The 16402-nt window shown below is 43.4% G+C and overlaps 1 pseudogene; it reads right to left on the reverse strand.

The window, feature by feature from the left end:
* Positions 1 to 4639: 4639 nt before the first annotated feature.
* Positions 4640 to 5685, reverse strand: LOC102830648 (annotated as a pseudogene).
* Between the last annotated feature and the right edge of the window lie 10717 nt (positions 5686 to 16402).

A 16402-nucleotide genomic window follows, 5' to 3' on the forward strand; every position in this document is an offset into this window, starting at 1 on the left:
TATGTGCATCAAAAGACTTCACCAGAAGAGTAAAAAGGGAACCCACAGAATGGGAAAAAATCTTTTGCAATGACACATCAGACAAGGGACTCATTTCTAAAATATATAGGCAACTACAACACCTCTACAAGAAAAAGACAAATAACACAATTTAAAAATGGGCACAGGACATGAACAGACACTTCATCAAGGAAGAGATCCAGGCAGTCAACAAACACATGAAGAAATGTTCACAATCACTAGCCACTAGAGAGATGCAAATCAAAACAACAATGAGATATCATCTCACACCATCAATAACAGCAAAGATAAAAAAAGTAGAGGACAATGCACGCTGGCGAGGATGTGGAGAGACTGGGATACTCCTGCATTGCTGGTGGGACTGCAAAATGGTCCAACCTCTCTGGAAAGCAATATGGCACTTCCTCAGAAGGTTGGGAATAGAAATACCTTATGGTCCAGCAATTCCTCTACTTGGTATTTACCCACAAGAAAAAAGAGCCATAACACGAGAAGATATATGCACACCAATGTTCATAGCAGTACTATTTACAATAGCAAAAAACTGGAGACAGCCAAAGTGCCCATCAACTGAAGAATGGATTAACAAACTGGTGCATACACACAATGGAATACTATGCTACCTTGAAAAATAACAAGGAAGCTGCAAGCCACCACATAACATGGATGAACCTTGAGGACATTACATTGAGTGAAATTAGTCAGCCACAAAAGGAGAAATACTGCATAGGACCACTACTCTAAAAAACTAAGAAAAAGAACCGATACTAAAGGGGGGGTGGATTCTTTGCTGGTTGCTGGGATGTGGGGGTGGGGTGAGGGAAGGGAGGGGAAGGTGGAGCACAGGGTACGGAATAGACACAGTATAGTCTGGGTGCTAGGAGGGAGAAATATACAAGAAGGGAGAGGGGAATGGAAGAACAAAACAGATGGGAGAACAATTAGGCAGGTTGGCATGGGCTAAGTGGGACAGAGGTAAATAATGATGTATGCACAACCTTGGAACATCAGGGCTCTGGGATACAGGGATTGAGACATGGTTGGAAAAGGGAAAAGGGGGGAATAATGTTAAGATGCTTGGCTGTCTTTTGAATCTTGGTTTCCCTTGCATTATATTATAAAATAGACACTGGATGGGGAGAGAAAGAATCAATAGCCAGAAACATCACCATAGGCAGGTTGGAAGTCTGTCTTCTGCCTATAACTGATTGGAATACCTAAAATGGGGCTACAACGTGCCCAGTGAAGGAGGCTTCCTGTGGAAACTCTGCATTACATAAGACTATAGGTGGAATCCTGAACCACATCCAGAATCTTCAGAGATGGGAAATTTCCGCTTGAAAGGATGAGCACACCAGCTTGGAGCGGCTAGAAGAACAGAAGATACTTCTTGAAAGAAAGACCTACAGGAAAAATACAACACAATATAGGCAGATTGACTATTACTACAAGAACAAGTAAGTTGCTTGCCCAGGAGACATCAAGGCAAGTGGTCTGGTCCCCTCAATGCAAACCCCCTTCCAAGACTAAGACTCAGTGGGAATACACGCTCTGATTGGTGACCACGTCGTCACCAATAAGGGGAAGTGAGGGAAAAACAGTAATGAAGCTGCAAGCTAAGCCCTACAATGTTCAATAGACTCCTGTGAACCTGGGTGGAGATCTGGTTGGCCAGCTGTGTGGCAAGACCTGGGGACTCTTGGGCCTAGAGTCAGTGACATAGCCACAGAGGACGAGAGTGGAGAGTGAAGTGTCCAGCTGATATGAAGAGAGGGCACATGCACAAGAACACCCACACTTGCAGATAATACCCATTTGACCTGGCTTCAATGACTGGATGATCAGAGCGCAACTAGAAGAAAGAAGATGGAAAAAAGAGTAATCTGATACAGTATGATGAACTTGACCTACACCTATGAAAGCAGTAGCTCAAAAGAGGGAACAAATCTTTACAGCAAAGATCATTCCCACCCCCTCCACATAAACAAAGTAGACAGGGATGGGCAACTTGGACATTGGCTACCCAAAATGGGGGGCTACAAAGGCAAGAAGTGACTGGCTTACAAGCTTTCAAGAGGGAACCTAGATCCAGAGGGTGTGGAGGAAGGTAGAATCTCCACTGAGTAGTATCCAATCTGTCTAGGTGGGGCTGGTGAAAGGAAATGCGGATGGTCTCTTATGATACAATAGTGAATAATTGCTATCAGGACTGATTGTGAGGGTTGGAAATGTAAAGGTAGACGTTTTGTAGCAAGGAAGTGAGTGATTAACTTTGCAGTCTAGGAGCAGAGGTCCCTGGGACCATCAAGGGAGAAGAGCGGAGAGCAGGACCCTACCCAGAGAAGCAGTGATGCCTGAGATGGAGGCAGAGACGATGTCGTGGAGAGTTGGAACAGTTGGGGACTTTAGACACAGAGAGGGAGAGGGTCTGTGTGCTGACGACCAGGGGGGAGGGAATACCCTTTGGTTGGTTGATGATGCATGGAGGGAACTGTAACCATGGCAATGAAACGATATACGATAGGATGAATGTAAAACTAATGTTTTCCCATGAAACTATCACATAATTCACAATAAAACATTAAAAAAAAATCAAAATGCAAAGCTACTGTTTCTTGGTATATCTTCCATGTAGGTTTATATACTTCTGAAGGCAATGTTTCCATCTCTTTCATCTTTCACCAAAGAATTCTACACTCTTCCATTTATAGCACATCAAAATGGCAGCTTGGACATCCTTGAGGGGCTCAAATTGTGTTCCTTGTCAATGTTGAGTTTGGGGAACAAAAAGAAGTCTAAAGGGGCAAGATCAGAGCTGCAGTGTGATGAGGGAACATTTTCCAATGAAATTCTCATAGGACAGCCCTTGCTGTCCTTGAACAATGAATAGATTCCTGTCATGATGAGAAAAAAATTCCTCTGTGCAATTTTCCTGGCCTTTTCCCTATAAATGTAGCTTGTAATAAAAACAAAAACAAAAACTTCTTTATAATAAGCTCCCATGATCATCCTTGTTCTTTGAGAAGATCTTTCAAGATTATTCCTTTGAGTGTTTTTGTGTACATCAAAAACAACAACAACCACAAACAAACAGAGGGAATAGAAGCAAATACTGTTAAATGATGATGCATGGAGGGGACTGTAATCATTGCAATGAAACAAAACACGATAGGATAAGTGCAAAACTGATTTTCTTCTTTGGAATTCCAAGAAACAGTTGCCATAACCTTCTGAGCTGACCACACTGTCTTGAATTTAACTGGCCCAGCATATCCCCCTGGAAGCCACTGTTTAGACTGGACCTTACTCACTTAGTCATAATGTTAATTCCAAGATCTATATGCAACTACAATTTGTTCCATAAAATTATCTTCACATGCTTTGATCTTATTTAAAAGATGAAAAAACTAGCCCTTTGAGTTGCTGATCTTTGTGCAGACCTTTATCAATATCCTTTTCTTTTGAAAGCACCCTAATGAGACTAAGACAAAAGTATTATTTAGAACGCGTCTGCAATCATCCACTGATAGCAGAGACATGTTTAAACATACTGCATTTGGAATAAACCCTTGCATGTATGAACTAGAACCCTATTACTTTCCCTAATAATTATTACTAATTTCCAACTGAAAAATGTGACAGATAAAGTGACATCTAAAAACACTGGAGATTATATATTTAAAACCAAGACAATAATTCAGAATATCTTGATTAAACTCTTCAATGTCTTACCACAGTGAAATATGTGACAACGTCCAAGGCAGCAACTTACATGCATGACCAATGTGTTTACATTGATGGAAATACCAATAGGAGACTAATCAATGAAGTAACTGGAAAACAGTTCAAAAGTAAAGAGTGATTCACTGTTCTGCTTAAACATCCAGAAAAGTCTGTCATTGTTGATACTGCTAAAAGCAACAAGTAGGCTGTGACTCACAGTGACCTGTAGAGGGTTTCCAAGACTATAAATCTTTTCAGAAAGCCTCATCTTTCTCCTACAGAGAAGCTGGTGGTCTCAGACTGCCAACCTTGTGATTTCAAGTCTAGTGCTTATCCTACTGAGCCACCATGGTCCATAGTAATATTAAAAAATAATTGAATCATTCAATTCACAATAAAAAGCTTTTTAAAAAAATAATAAAAATAACTGATATCTCTGAAATAGTGCAACATCTTAAAATACCTTCTGACTGATGAAAAACAGGGAAAATTATGTTCAGTATAATTCTAGTTAAGTTTCTCAACCAGAACTATGTATTTTTAAGTTTGTAATCCATGTAAGATAACACAAAATTCTTAAATGACTATTATCCAATAAATAGAATTCACCATTGCAGGGTTGTTATGGATGAATGAGTAAAACCCTTCTAAAAAGTTCTAGGCTATAGAACGATGTGCTTAAATAGTTTGGTTCTACTTATTTTATTAGCAAAACCCTCACACTTCTTTATAAGAGATTATTTCCTTTGAACATCCTCTTACAAAGGCTTGACTTGATTTTTATGAAAATAAATCACTATTGAAGTAAGAGTATTACCCTCCAGTCTCTGTTCTTTAAATTCCTGATGGGTTTTCCTCCAGTGTAAGACAGCGCACAGGCTTTTCCATGGGTTTGCTATTTGAGATTCACAGCACAACGTTTGACACTTTCCACAGAGTACACTGCTGCCCTTGCCCTTAAGCTCTTTGGTGGAATGTAAATGTAATAATGGCATGTGGTGTTCCTTTGCATAACTTGCCAAACTGTGCTAATTTCCTTGGAAAAAAGCCATGTGTTATAATCACATGTCTGAGCAGACAGACATCCAAATGGATCTTATTTAAAATCCAACCAAAAGGTTAGTATCTTCTGGGATATGAATGACTATTTTTGGTAAATTCAAACTGATCCCAATATAAACAACTGCAAACTTGATGGGCTTTACACTGCCCATAATTTCATAAATTCTTAACACCAAATCTCTGGACATTTATAGGCCAACCCACTGAAGTAGGGAAGAAACACGTTGAAAGGATACTCCTGGTATGAAATATGGTGTTTTTGGTAAAATCTTCTAGATGAATAAGTACCCATTAGAGGATAACTTATAGATTTACAAGACACTTCACTAAATTGCCAGTTTTGATGAAAATCAGTGTCTGTCTTCATGATATACTTGGCATTGGGGCAAAACTCAGTTACCCACCTGAATGCTGTAATTGTCTTCAATGTCAGGTTGTTATGTGTCTAAAAAATCTTGGTGTATTATGTCCCCATAAAGAAGGTGTTCGTTCTGTAAGGGCAATGCTAACATTCTGTCTTCACTTTCAGCCTGTTGGTCTAATAGAAAAAAAAAAAGTAAGAACCTCATTTCCCCACCGTGATTTGTTCTCACCTTAAGTGACTCTAATGGCCACTCTAGCTTTCAGCTGAGAAATGAGGTGACCAGGATGACAAGAAACAGGTTTTTATGAGAGCCGTTTGAAGGCTTTTGAACTATGAAGTGAAAGTCGTGTTTATAAATCAGCTCATACTCCTGTTTACTCGTTCTATCACATCACAGTGGGGAAGGCTGAGGTACTCTGTGATACGGAAACTCAGAAGTCACAGTAGTAGGTAGGTCCATTTCAGGGATCTTAGTGACCTTCTACTTAAAAGGTAATCCAGAGAGCCAGGGCCATACACAGCAGTTTGGAAGCATACCAGCCTCAGGTTCTTCTCATTGACATATCTCTTCTGCGTGAAAGAACTTCAGTTTCACCAACTGAATGGTCAACATCCAAAAATAATCCTTGAATAGAAATTTCTACTAAAACTCAGACTCTTGGGTTGGCTTAAAAACTCTGGCATACGTGAGGGGACTTCAAAAAATTTGTGGATATATGGAATCAAAAGATAATTTTTAAATTTCCACGCAGTTTTGAAGCCCCCCTCATATCACTTACAAGACACCCCTAAACCAAAACCAGCACCAACAAATCGATGCCAACTCATAGTGGCCATAATTATATACGGTTTCCAAGACTTGTACATCTTTACAGAAGCAGACAGCCTCATCTTTCTCCAGTGGAGTGACTTGAACCGCTGACCTTGAGGTGAGCACCTGAAGAATTTCAAGTGAGATTAATACATAGGCTGAATTTTTTTTCTATATCCCATGCTTTTATTAGGAGTCCTGATGTGATGCTGTAGGATAAGCACTAGACCATAAGGTCGGGTAATGTTGTTGCTGTTGTTAAGTGCCATCGAGTCGATTCTGACCCATAGCGACCTTGTATAGGATTTCAAAGGAGTAGCTGGTGAGCTTAAACTGCAGACCTTGCAAACAGCTTTGCAGTCTGGCGCATTAACCCACAGCACCACACCAGGACTCCTGAAACCCTATATTGGGTCTATGTAAGTCGGAACCAACTCTGTGGCAACAACTACCATCCCGTGGTGGTTAGTGCTCCTGCCCACAAGTTGCGAGTGTTTTGATGATAAAGCTTTCACCCAAACCATCAGTTTGGCAAACTCCATTGTCTGCCTGAGTGTGCATACGGCACAGCAAACAGCTTTGGATTTGAGATGTCCTGACCCAATCGTTCCTTGACTAAAATTGTCGCACACACCCAGAACTGTTCTATTACCAGGAGTTGTATGATGTCAGGTCAAGTCCAACTCATAGTCGTCCATCCCCCACCCCCCCCACCCCCCCCGTGACAGAGTAGAGCAGCCCTGTAGGAGGTTTCCTTTATGGGAGCAGATTCTTTTATCTCTTTTCTCCGAGATGCTAGGTGGGTCTGAACAGCAAACCTTTCATTTAGCAACCAAGCAATGACCCAACTGCATCATTAGAGGTATACTTCAACCAATTTCTTTGCACTTTTCCCCCAAAAAACTCTAAAATGCAAATATACCTGGAAGAAGGGCCCATTACTCCAACATTCTCACACTGCACCTATGGCCAATAAATGTTTACTGTATTAAATGGATTACTAGAAACTTGTCCTCACAGAACACGTGGCCGATGCCCAGGGCTGTGGACAGAGTAACGTGCAAGGTCAGCCTGGGCAGAACTGGAGCAGTGCGTTTCAAACTCACTGTTCATTTAGGGCAGCCCTGCCTGCCACAGCGAAATAACTAGGCTGTGATGAAAGAAAATCTGAAATAGCCAAATATGGAAACCCTCCAGAAGGGGCAGACCCAGCCTTGAAAGTCTGCCAGAGCGACCCAATGGGAACAGCAGTAAGAGTGGTGCCCCTGAGAGTCACAGAACTCTCAGAATTGTCAAGACCCCGCTGAGCAGCAACAAGAGAGAGGCTATCTGATGTGGAGAAAACTTAGATTCCCTTAGTGTTCCTTGGTGTCTTCCAAGGGAGGCTGGAGGGAATGTTCCCCAAGACCTGCTTTGAACTCAACTTCTCACGCACCATAGTACGTGTAAGTTTCTAATTATCCCAACATTAAGGTGTTAATTGATCCGGGTGTAAAGTCTTGCAAAGAAGACGGGTGCTGGCAATGGTTTGTCTTGTGGCTGTGCCTGAAAGCCCTCTCACACCTGTGCTCCCCACCCTGAACGTGGCCCCTTCAGTTCACACCGCGCTCTGGACCCTGGTCTCCGCCCTCGCCACACCCTTCCCGGCCGAGAAAACCCGCTACAGACTCCAGAGCCCAGTAGCCCCACACAGCACCCACTCGTCTGTCCCGGTCGGCCTCCCCCAAACTCGGTCCCGGGACCCCGACTCTCATGCCCGATTCTGCCGCTCCGAATCAGGCCTGGACTCCCGCCAGGCCACCCTCACCTCTCGTCTTCCCGGGAACTCACCGGACTCGAGAAGGCGGCCCGGCCAGCGCTCCCGCAGCCCGGCAGGGGAACGGGGAGGCGGTTGCTGGACTCCTGGCACCGCCAAAGTTTCGGATTCAAATTAAACGCGATGAACCGAAAAGTGCCCCTGGTCTTCGCACCCCAGACCTAAAGCTTAATTCCTGAGGCGTTACTGCCTCCGGGCGGCTACCTGCTGGGACTCACGTTAGGCTCGGCGCACTAGGCTCCGCCGGCGCGGGTCCGAGACGCACAACTCAGTCCCGGAGGCCGGCGGCGGGGATTCGGAGCGAGGCTCTCAGCTCTGGAGTAGCTGCGCCCCAAGTGCACAGCGGGGGGGAGGGAGGAGGAGCGACTGGGATGGGGCGGGGACTGAGGCGGGACCGAGGAGCAGTCGGGGGCGGGGGGGAGGGGGCGGAGGGGCGCAGGCCACGGGAAGGGAAGAACCTACGCGAAGGAAGAAGGTGACGGCGTGTAGAAGTTAGAGAGTGAATTTAATCGTTGTTGTTGGGTGCCGTTGAGTTGGTTCTGACTCATAACGACCCTGAATAAGGTGTCCGAGGCTTTATATGAGAGCAGAAAGCCTCATCTTTCTCCCGCGAATCAGCTGGCGGGCTCGAACCATGGACCTTGTGGTTCGCAGTCCAGTGCTTATTGTATGGAACTACCACGCTCCCATTATTACATGTTGTCTCGTGGAGTCGGTTCCGACTCATAGTGTTTCCGAAACTGTAAATATTTACTGGAGCAAAAGGCCTCATCTTCGTCCCTTGTGCGGGTGGATTCAAACTGCTGACCTTGAGATTAGCAGCCCAATGCTTATCCCAATATTACGCTACCAGGCCTACTGGTCATTGTTGCTGTTGTTACTGTTAAGTGTCATGGAGTCAGTTCTGACTCATAGTGAACCTGCATAGGGTTTCTGAGGAACGACTGGTGGGTTTGAATTCCAACCTTCAGTTAGCAATCTAGTGCTTTCCCTTGGTTATTGTTGTTAAATGCCATCAAGTCCCTTTCCCACTCGTAGCGACCTCTTACAGGGTTTCTGAGGAGCAGCTGTTGGGTTTGAACTGCGGAGCGTGTGATTCGAAGTTCAGAGTTGATTCTACAGTCCTACACTAGTAGTCCATTGATGTTGTTGTTGTTGTTAAGTGCCATCAAGTCAGTTCTTACCCACAGCGACCCTGTATAGGGTTTCCAAGGAGTGATTGGTGATCTTGAACCACTGTCTTTACCGTTTATACCGACTTTGCAGTCCAGTGCATTAACCCACAGCGCCACATCAGGAGTTGGTTATAGTGGTGGTTATGTGCTGTGGAGTCTGTTCCTACTGTAGGGTTTCGGGTTTTGGAGGCTGTAAATCTTTACAGGAGCAGAAAGCCTCTTCTTTCTCCCATGGCACAGCTGGTAGTTTCGATCTGTTGACCTTGAGGTTCACAGCCCGATTCGCAACCACTACTCTACCAGAGCTCCTTCAGGAGTCCGTTGTTTGTTGTTGTTGTTAAGTGCCTTTGAATTGGTTCCGATCCATAGTGACCCAGTATAGGGTTTCTGAGTAGTGACTGGTGAGCTTGAACCACCTATTTTGCAATTCAAACAGCTTTACAGTCTGGTGCATTAACCCACAGCACCACACCAGGAATCCGTTAGTACATATAAATATAAATAATTTGGGATTTCCCTAAGTGTTTCTGAATTGTAGTACACATCCTGCTCTTCAGTTGGGGAGAACCAGACATAGACAATCTTTTTGGGTTTTGATCTCTTAATTCCAAGACCTGAGATCTGGTTCCAATCATCCTTTCCCAAACTTCCCTAACAGTATACATTTGCCAACCCTTGCAGGTATAGAGTATGCCATTATACCAAGGGCTCCCCAAACATCTCATCTGATTCTCAAAACAACTTTGGCCAGGTCATTCCTATTTTACAGATGAGATCTTTGAGGTCCAGAGAAGTACCATGAAATTAAATGCTGAAGGCTAGATGCTCAGCAAGCTAGAGCTTGAATCCAGACCTCCGGACTCCATTTTCCATAAACATGTTATGATATGGGGAATGCAAGATCGGTTTGAACCTCAAGGTTGGAGGTTCCAGCTCATCAGCCATTCCTCAGAGTCCTATACAGGGTCGCTATAAGTCAGAACTGACTCCACGGCACTTCACTGCAACAACAATGTAAAGCCTTGGTGGCTCAAAGGTTAGGTGCTCAACTGCTGATGCATCTAGTGGCTCTGAAAGAGAAGGACTTGGAGATCTGGTTAAGATTGTTAATATTGTTTAAGTGCCCTAGAGTCAACTCCCACTCATAGTGACCGTGTATAGTGTTTGCAAGGGGCAGCTGGTGGGTTTGAACCACTTCTGACCTTGCAGTTAGCAGTCCAATGTTTATCCTACAGCGACACATCAGGGTCCTAGTGTGGTAAAGAATCCTACTAGAGCAGTTCTACTCTGTCACATGGCATCCCTAACTGACTCCACTACAGCCAATAACAAGCAACATGTAAATTTCCTATAAGAATCTGTACCAGAATTCCAATTTTAGCTCCTTCACTTTTCAGTTAGGCAACAGTGGGAAAATTACTCAATTGCCATGAGCTTCAATTACTCATCAGTAAAAGAGATAATCGCTGCCTTGGGGGCTATAGTAGTTATCTAGAGCTGCTGTAACAGAAATACCACACGTGGGTGGCTTTAACAAACAGAAATTTATTTCTCACAATTCAGACTACTGGATCAAGGAGAAGGCTCTGGAGGAAGATCCTTGTCTCTTCAGTTTCAGCTGCCTGGTTCCATGGGATCTCCATGGGATTTGGCATTGATCTTAACCCATCTCTTCCTCTGCTCAATTATTTAATGCTTTTTACATCTCAAAAGAGATTCACTCAAAACACATCCTACACCAATCCTTTCTCATTAACATAACAAATACAACCCATTCCCAAATGGGATTGTATTACTGGCATGTTATGGTTGTTGTTGTTGTCAGGTGCCATGGAGTCAGAACCGACTCATAGCGACTCCATGCACAGCAGAATGAAACAATGTCTGATCCTGGGCCAACCTCACTACCGCTGCCACACTTGACACCATCAATGATGCCACCTGGCCGATCCATCAAGCTGGGGGTCTTCCTGTTTTTCTCTGACCCTTCATCTTACCCAGCATGACATCCTTCTCCAGTGACTGTTCTCTCCTGACATGTCCAAAGTATGAGAAATGAAGTTAGCCATGTTGGCCTCCAAGGAGCACTCTGGCTGCAATTCTTCCAAAATAGATCTATTGGTTCTTTCAGCAGTCCATGGCACTTTTAGTATTCTCCTCCAACACCACAATTCAAAGGCATCAATTCTTCTACGATATTGCCTATTTACTGTCCAGCTTTCGCATCCATATGAGGTTATTGAAAATACCATGGTTTGGGTCAGGCACACCTTAGTCCTCAAGGTGACATCTTTGCTTTTCAACACTTTAAAAGTGTTTGTAGTGACCTTATATAGGGTTTCCTGGCTGTTTAAGGTTTGCTGTAGGATAAGTCATGGACCACAAGGTTAGTTCAAACCTCAAGGTTGGTGGTTCAAACTCACCAGCCGGTTCTTGGAAATGTTGTACAGGGTCACTGTGAATCAGAGCCAACTCAATGGCACTTAACAACAGCAATATAGAGTTTTCGAGGAGCAGCTAGTAGGTTTGAACCACCAACCTTGTGGTTAGCAGTCTAGTGTTTATCCTACAGCGCCACACCAGGCATTGTTGTTAAGTGCTGTCAAGTTAGTTCAGACTCATAGCGACCTTGTATAGGGTTTACTAGGAACATCTCGAGGGTTTCAACTGCTGACTTTGTGCTTCAAAGTATAGTGCTGATCCTACAGCGCCACACCAGGAGTCCAGGCATAGAGGTTAGGATTTACAACACAGGTTTTTAGGGACACAATTCAATCCATAACAGGGGCCAACTCAGGTGTACATAGGAGCCAGGCAGGAAACCTACAGGAGGAAACTGGAGACTAGTTCTGAGAAGAAGGAAGGACATCTAATGCCCCAAAGAGCACAGGGGGTCTAATGGAGTAGTCACTCAGTACCAGCCTGTTGTGCCTGGTCTCCTCTTTTCCAACAAGAACCAGAAACCTAGATTCTTTATCTTTTAATAATGATCCAGATCGACCACTCTGTGAAGGAATTAGGGGCTTTGTGACTCCAGGCCCACCTCACCATATTACTTACTGTGAGAATTAAATGAGATGACATTCTGACAGGCCTGACACAGGATAGGTGCCTGAACCTCTGCTCCTCTCCCAGCTCCACCTTACAATACACCTTCTCTTCTGGCTGTGTACCTCACACCTCTCTTCTCAAGACTGCCACAGAATAATCTGCTGTTTTAAATTATAGCTCTTTTCATTGGCTTAAAAAAGTTTGTGGAAAAATTCCACTCTTTTTATTCCAATTTTCCACAGACTTCTTGAGCACATACTTAGGGCCCTGGGTCTTTCATTGATTGTGTTTCCCTGTCTTCTCTCCAAAGCCCCTACCCCCAAATGAATGAACCAGTTGATTTCTTCCAAGAATGATATCTAAGCTTTCAATATGATGGAATCAGGTATTGGCATTGACAGTGAATCTTTATTGTGGTAGGAAGTAAGGGCCCTAAGACTTAGGCGTCTAAGTGGAAAGGCAGAGGAATTTTAGGTGTTCCTAGTTCCCCTTTTTGATCACAGAATTCCAGGAAGTGTGTAAGAGAGAATAGAAAACAAAGACCCTGGTGAACAGGAAAAGGTAGAAACATTAGCTGCCTCCTCCCTGCCGATGTTAATCAGGTTACTGAATGGGATTAATCTTCCCCACCCAGGAGACAAGCTAGAATGCTCATCAGGTCACCAAATGGGACCAATCCCCTGGTTTCCCTCTTGTCCTCAAACAAGTCAGCACCCTAGCCCCTCCCCGACTCTGACCCCATATAAGCCCGTGTCACCCCTCATTTTGCACTCAGAATCTGGAGAAGTTAGCTCCTCTGAGCCAGCCGGCTTAATAAAATCTGAAACTCTGCTTCACCTCTCTAAGTGGACTCGGTTTCTTCAACCACGGATCAAGAGCTGCTGTGGCACTCTCCTGTCTAAAACTGCTGTAACACCGGTACCCAGCCCAATCTCATAGAGGACATATGCTCCCCTTCCTCAAGGATTCTGAAGGGGAATGGGAGTACACACATAAATGCACACACAAGACAAACGATTACTAACATTTATTAAAGAGCCCTGGTGGCATGGCAGTTAAGTTGTTCCTAAGGTGAGTGGTTCAAATCCATCAGCCACTTCATGAGAGTAAGCTGTGGTAGTCAGCTTTCATAAAGATTCAACCCTGGAAACCTTATGGGGCAGTTCTATGAGTTGGAACTGACTTGATAAGTTGTATGGACTTTTCTATGTTTGCTCTGGCAGGGAGGGGAAGCTTACAATATTGAAGGACTCCAAGGAGAAATATTGAATGATGCAGAAAGCATCCAGAGTAAATGGAAGGGAATACGCAGAGTCATAGTACCAAAGAGAAATGGTTGATGTTCAACCATGTCAAAAGGTAGCATATGATCAAAAACTAACGGTACTGAAGGAAGAAGTTCAAGCTGCACTGAAGGCACTGGTGAATAACAAGACTCTGGGAATTGATGGAATACAAATAGCAATTTTTCAGCAAACTGCTCCAGCACTGGAGGTGCTCACTTATCTGTGCCGAGAAATTTGGAAGCCAACTACCTGGCCAACTGATGGGAAGAAACCCATATATGTGCTCATTCCAAGAGAGGTTACCAAACAAAACGTGGAAACCATTGAACAATATCATTGATATCACATGCAAGTAAAATTTTGCTGAAGATAATTTAAAAATGGCTGCAACAGTACATCGGCAGGGAACTGCCAGAAACTCAAGCTGGATTCAGAAGATGTAGAAGTAGGGATATCATTGCTCATGTCAGATGGGTCTTGGCTGAGAGCAGAGACTACCAGAAAGATGTTTACTATGCAAAGGCTCTCAACTGTGGGGATCATGACAAGCTATGGACAACATTGTGAATAATGGGTATTCCAGAATACTTGATTGTGCCCATCAGGATTGGAGGAAGACTCATTCACTGCAATATGCAGATACATGATGCAACATTGCTGGCTGAAAGAAAAGAGGACTTAAAATATTAAACTGATGAAGACCAAAACCCATAGCCTTAAGTATGGATTGCACCTCAAAGAAAATAAAAATCTTTACAACTGGAGCCAAAATAAAATCATGATAAATGTTGAAAAGATTGAAGTTGTCAATGACTTCATTTTGCTTGGATTCACAACCAACACTCACTGAAGCAGCAGTCAAGAAATCAAATGACATATTGCCCTAGGCAAATCTGCTGCACAAGATCTCTTTAAAATGTTCAATAGCAAAGATGTCACTTTGAGGACTACGGTAGGCCTGATCCAAGCCAGGATATTTACAATCACTTCAAATGCATGTGAAAGTTGGACTATGAATAAGGAAGATGATAGAAGAATTGATGCATTTGAGTTGTGGTGTTGGAGGAGAATATTGAAAGTACCGTGGGCTGCCAAAAGAACAAACAAATCTGTGTTGGAAGAAGTATAGCCAGAATGCTTTGTAGAAGCCAAGATGGCAAGACTTCATATTTTATACTTTGAACATGTTATTAGAAGGGACCAGTCCCTGGAAAAGGACATCATATTTGGTAATGTGGAGAGTCAATAAAAAAAGAGGAAGATCCCCAAGGAGATGGACTGACACAGTTGCAGCAGCAATGGGCTCAAGTGTAACAACAGTCGCAGGACTGGGCAGTGATTCCTTCTGTTGTGCATAGGGTCACCATGAGTCAGAACCAACTCTGCAGCACCTAACAACCATTATATACTGGGTACTGTATTCAGTGATTTATATACATTAACATATTTAATCATCAGTCCTATTTTATAGACGAAAAAAACCTACCTGCCGAACAACTTACCTGAGATCCCCAAACTTTTAGGGTTGAGAGACGGAGGCTTTAAACCTGGAGTCTGGATCTAGTGTTTTTACCCACTGTACTGCCCTTCCCCTCAATGAAACGGTTGATGTGAATACTAACAAAACCACTTCTAAAAGGAGACAAATTCTAGTAGTGTGTTTTAAAAACATTTGACATTAAAAGCCCACATTGGATATAGCACTGCATTTGTATAAAGAGAATCCAGTCTTCGTGTGAAATTCATCTGGATCAATTTTCACACAGAAGAAAGCATCTAATCTTATTAGTTTTTTACACTAGTTGCCCTAAGGTTGCTGTATGTGATAGGGTAAGGGATTGCAGCCTGGATGAAATGGATGATGAAGAGGTGATGGCGCCACCTACTGGAAAAAATGGACTAATGAGTTTATCTTCCTTGGCTGCTCATTCATAATATTAAGGGACGCGATGGATTAGAGTAGGGTGAAAGTTCATTCATTATATTCCATCACCTTAAGATCAGTGAGATCAGACAAGCTGGAAAAACTCTTTCCTTGGGCCTTAGATTGCAGCTCTAACTTCCACTCCAAGTGTCATGGAACCACACATGGAAAGTGTGATGTATCAGCAAGTTACTCTCAGGCAGAGGTAAAACTTCAGGGTCTGTACACATAGAATGCTCACTTGCTCACTAATTGTTGTTGTTGTTAGGTGCCATCGAATCAATACCAACTCATAGTGACCCTATGCACAACAGACCGAAACACTGCCCAGTCCTGGGCCAACCTCACGATTGTTGCCACGCTTAAACCCATTGATGCTGCTGAAGTGCCAATCCATCTCAGTGGGGGTCTTTCTCTTTTTCTTTGACCCTCCACCTTACCAAACATGAGATCCTTCTCCAGTGAATGGTCCCTCCTGACAATATGTCCAAAGTATGAGAGCTGAAGTTTGGCCATCCTGGCCTCCAAGGAGCACTCTGGCTGCAATTCTTCCAACATAGATTTGCTTGTTCCTTTGGCAGCCCATGGCACTTTCAATATTCTCCTCCAACACTGTAACTCAAAGGCATCAATTCTTCTACGGTCTTCCTTATTCACTGTCTAGTTTTCACATGCTTATGAGGTTATTGAAAATACCATGACTTGGGTCAGGTGTACCTTAGTTCTCAAGCTGACATCTTTGCTCTTCAACACTTTAAAAGGTCTTGTACAGCAGATTTGCCTAACGCAATGTTGTTGTTAAGTGCCGTTGAGTCGGTTCCGACCCATAACGACCCTGAACAGGGTTTCCGAGGCTGTATATCTTTACGGGAGCAGAAAGCCTCATCTTTCTCCCACGAAGCAGCTGGTAGTTTCAAACTGCTGACCCTGAGTTTTGCAGCCCAATTCATAACCACTACGCTACCAGAGCTCCTTGCCTAATGCAATATGTAGTTTGATTTCTTGACTGCTACTTCTATGAGTGTTGATAGTTGATCCAAGAAGAATGAAGTCCTTGACAACTTCAATCTTTTCTCCATTGATAAGAATGTTGTTTATTGAGGATTTTTGTTTTCTTTACATTGGGATGTAATCCATACAGAAGGCTGTGGTCTTTGATCTTCATAAGT

The sequence above is a fragment of the Chrysochloris asiatica genome, unplaced genomic scaffold, assembly GCF_000296735.1.
Source record: "Chrysochloris asiatica unplaced genomic scaffold, ChrAsi1.0 scaffold00009, whole genome shotgun sequence".
NCBI classification, from domain to species: domain Eukaryota; kingdom Metazoa; phylum Chordata; class Mammalia; order Afrosoricida; family Chrysochloridae; genus Chrysochloris; species Chrysochloris asiatica.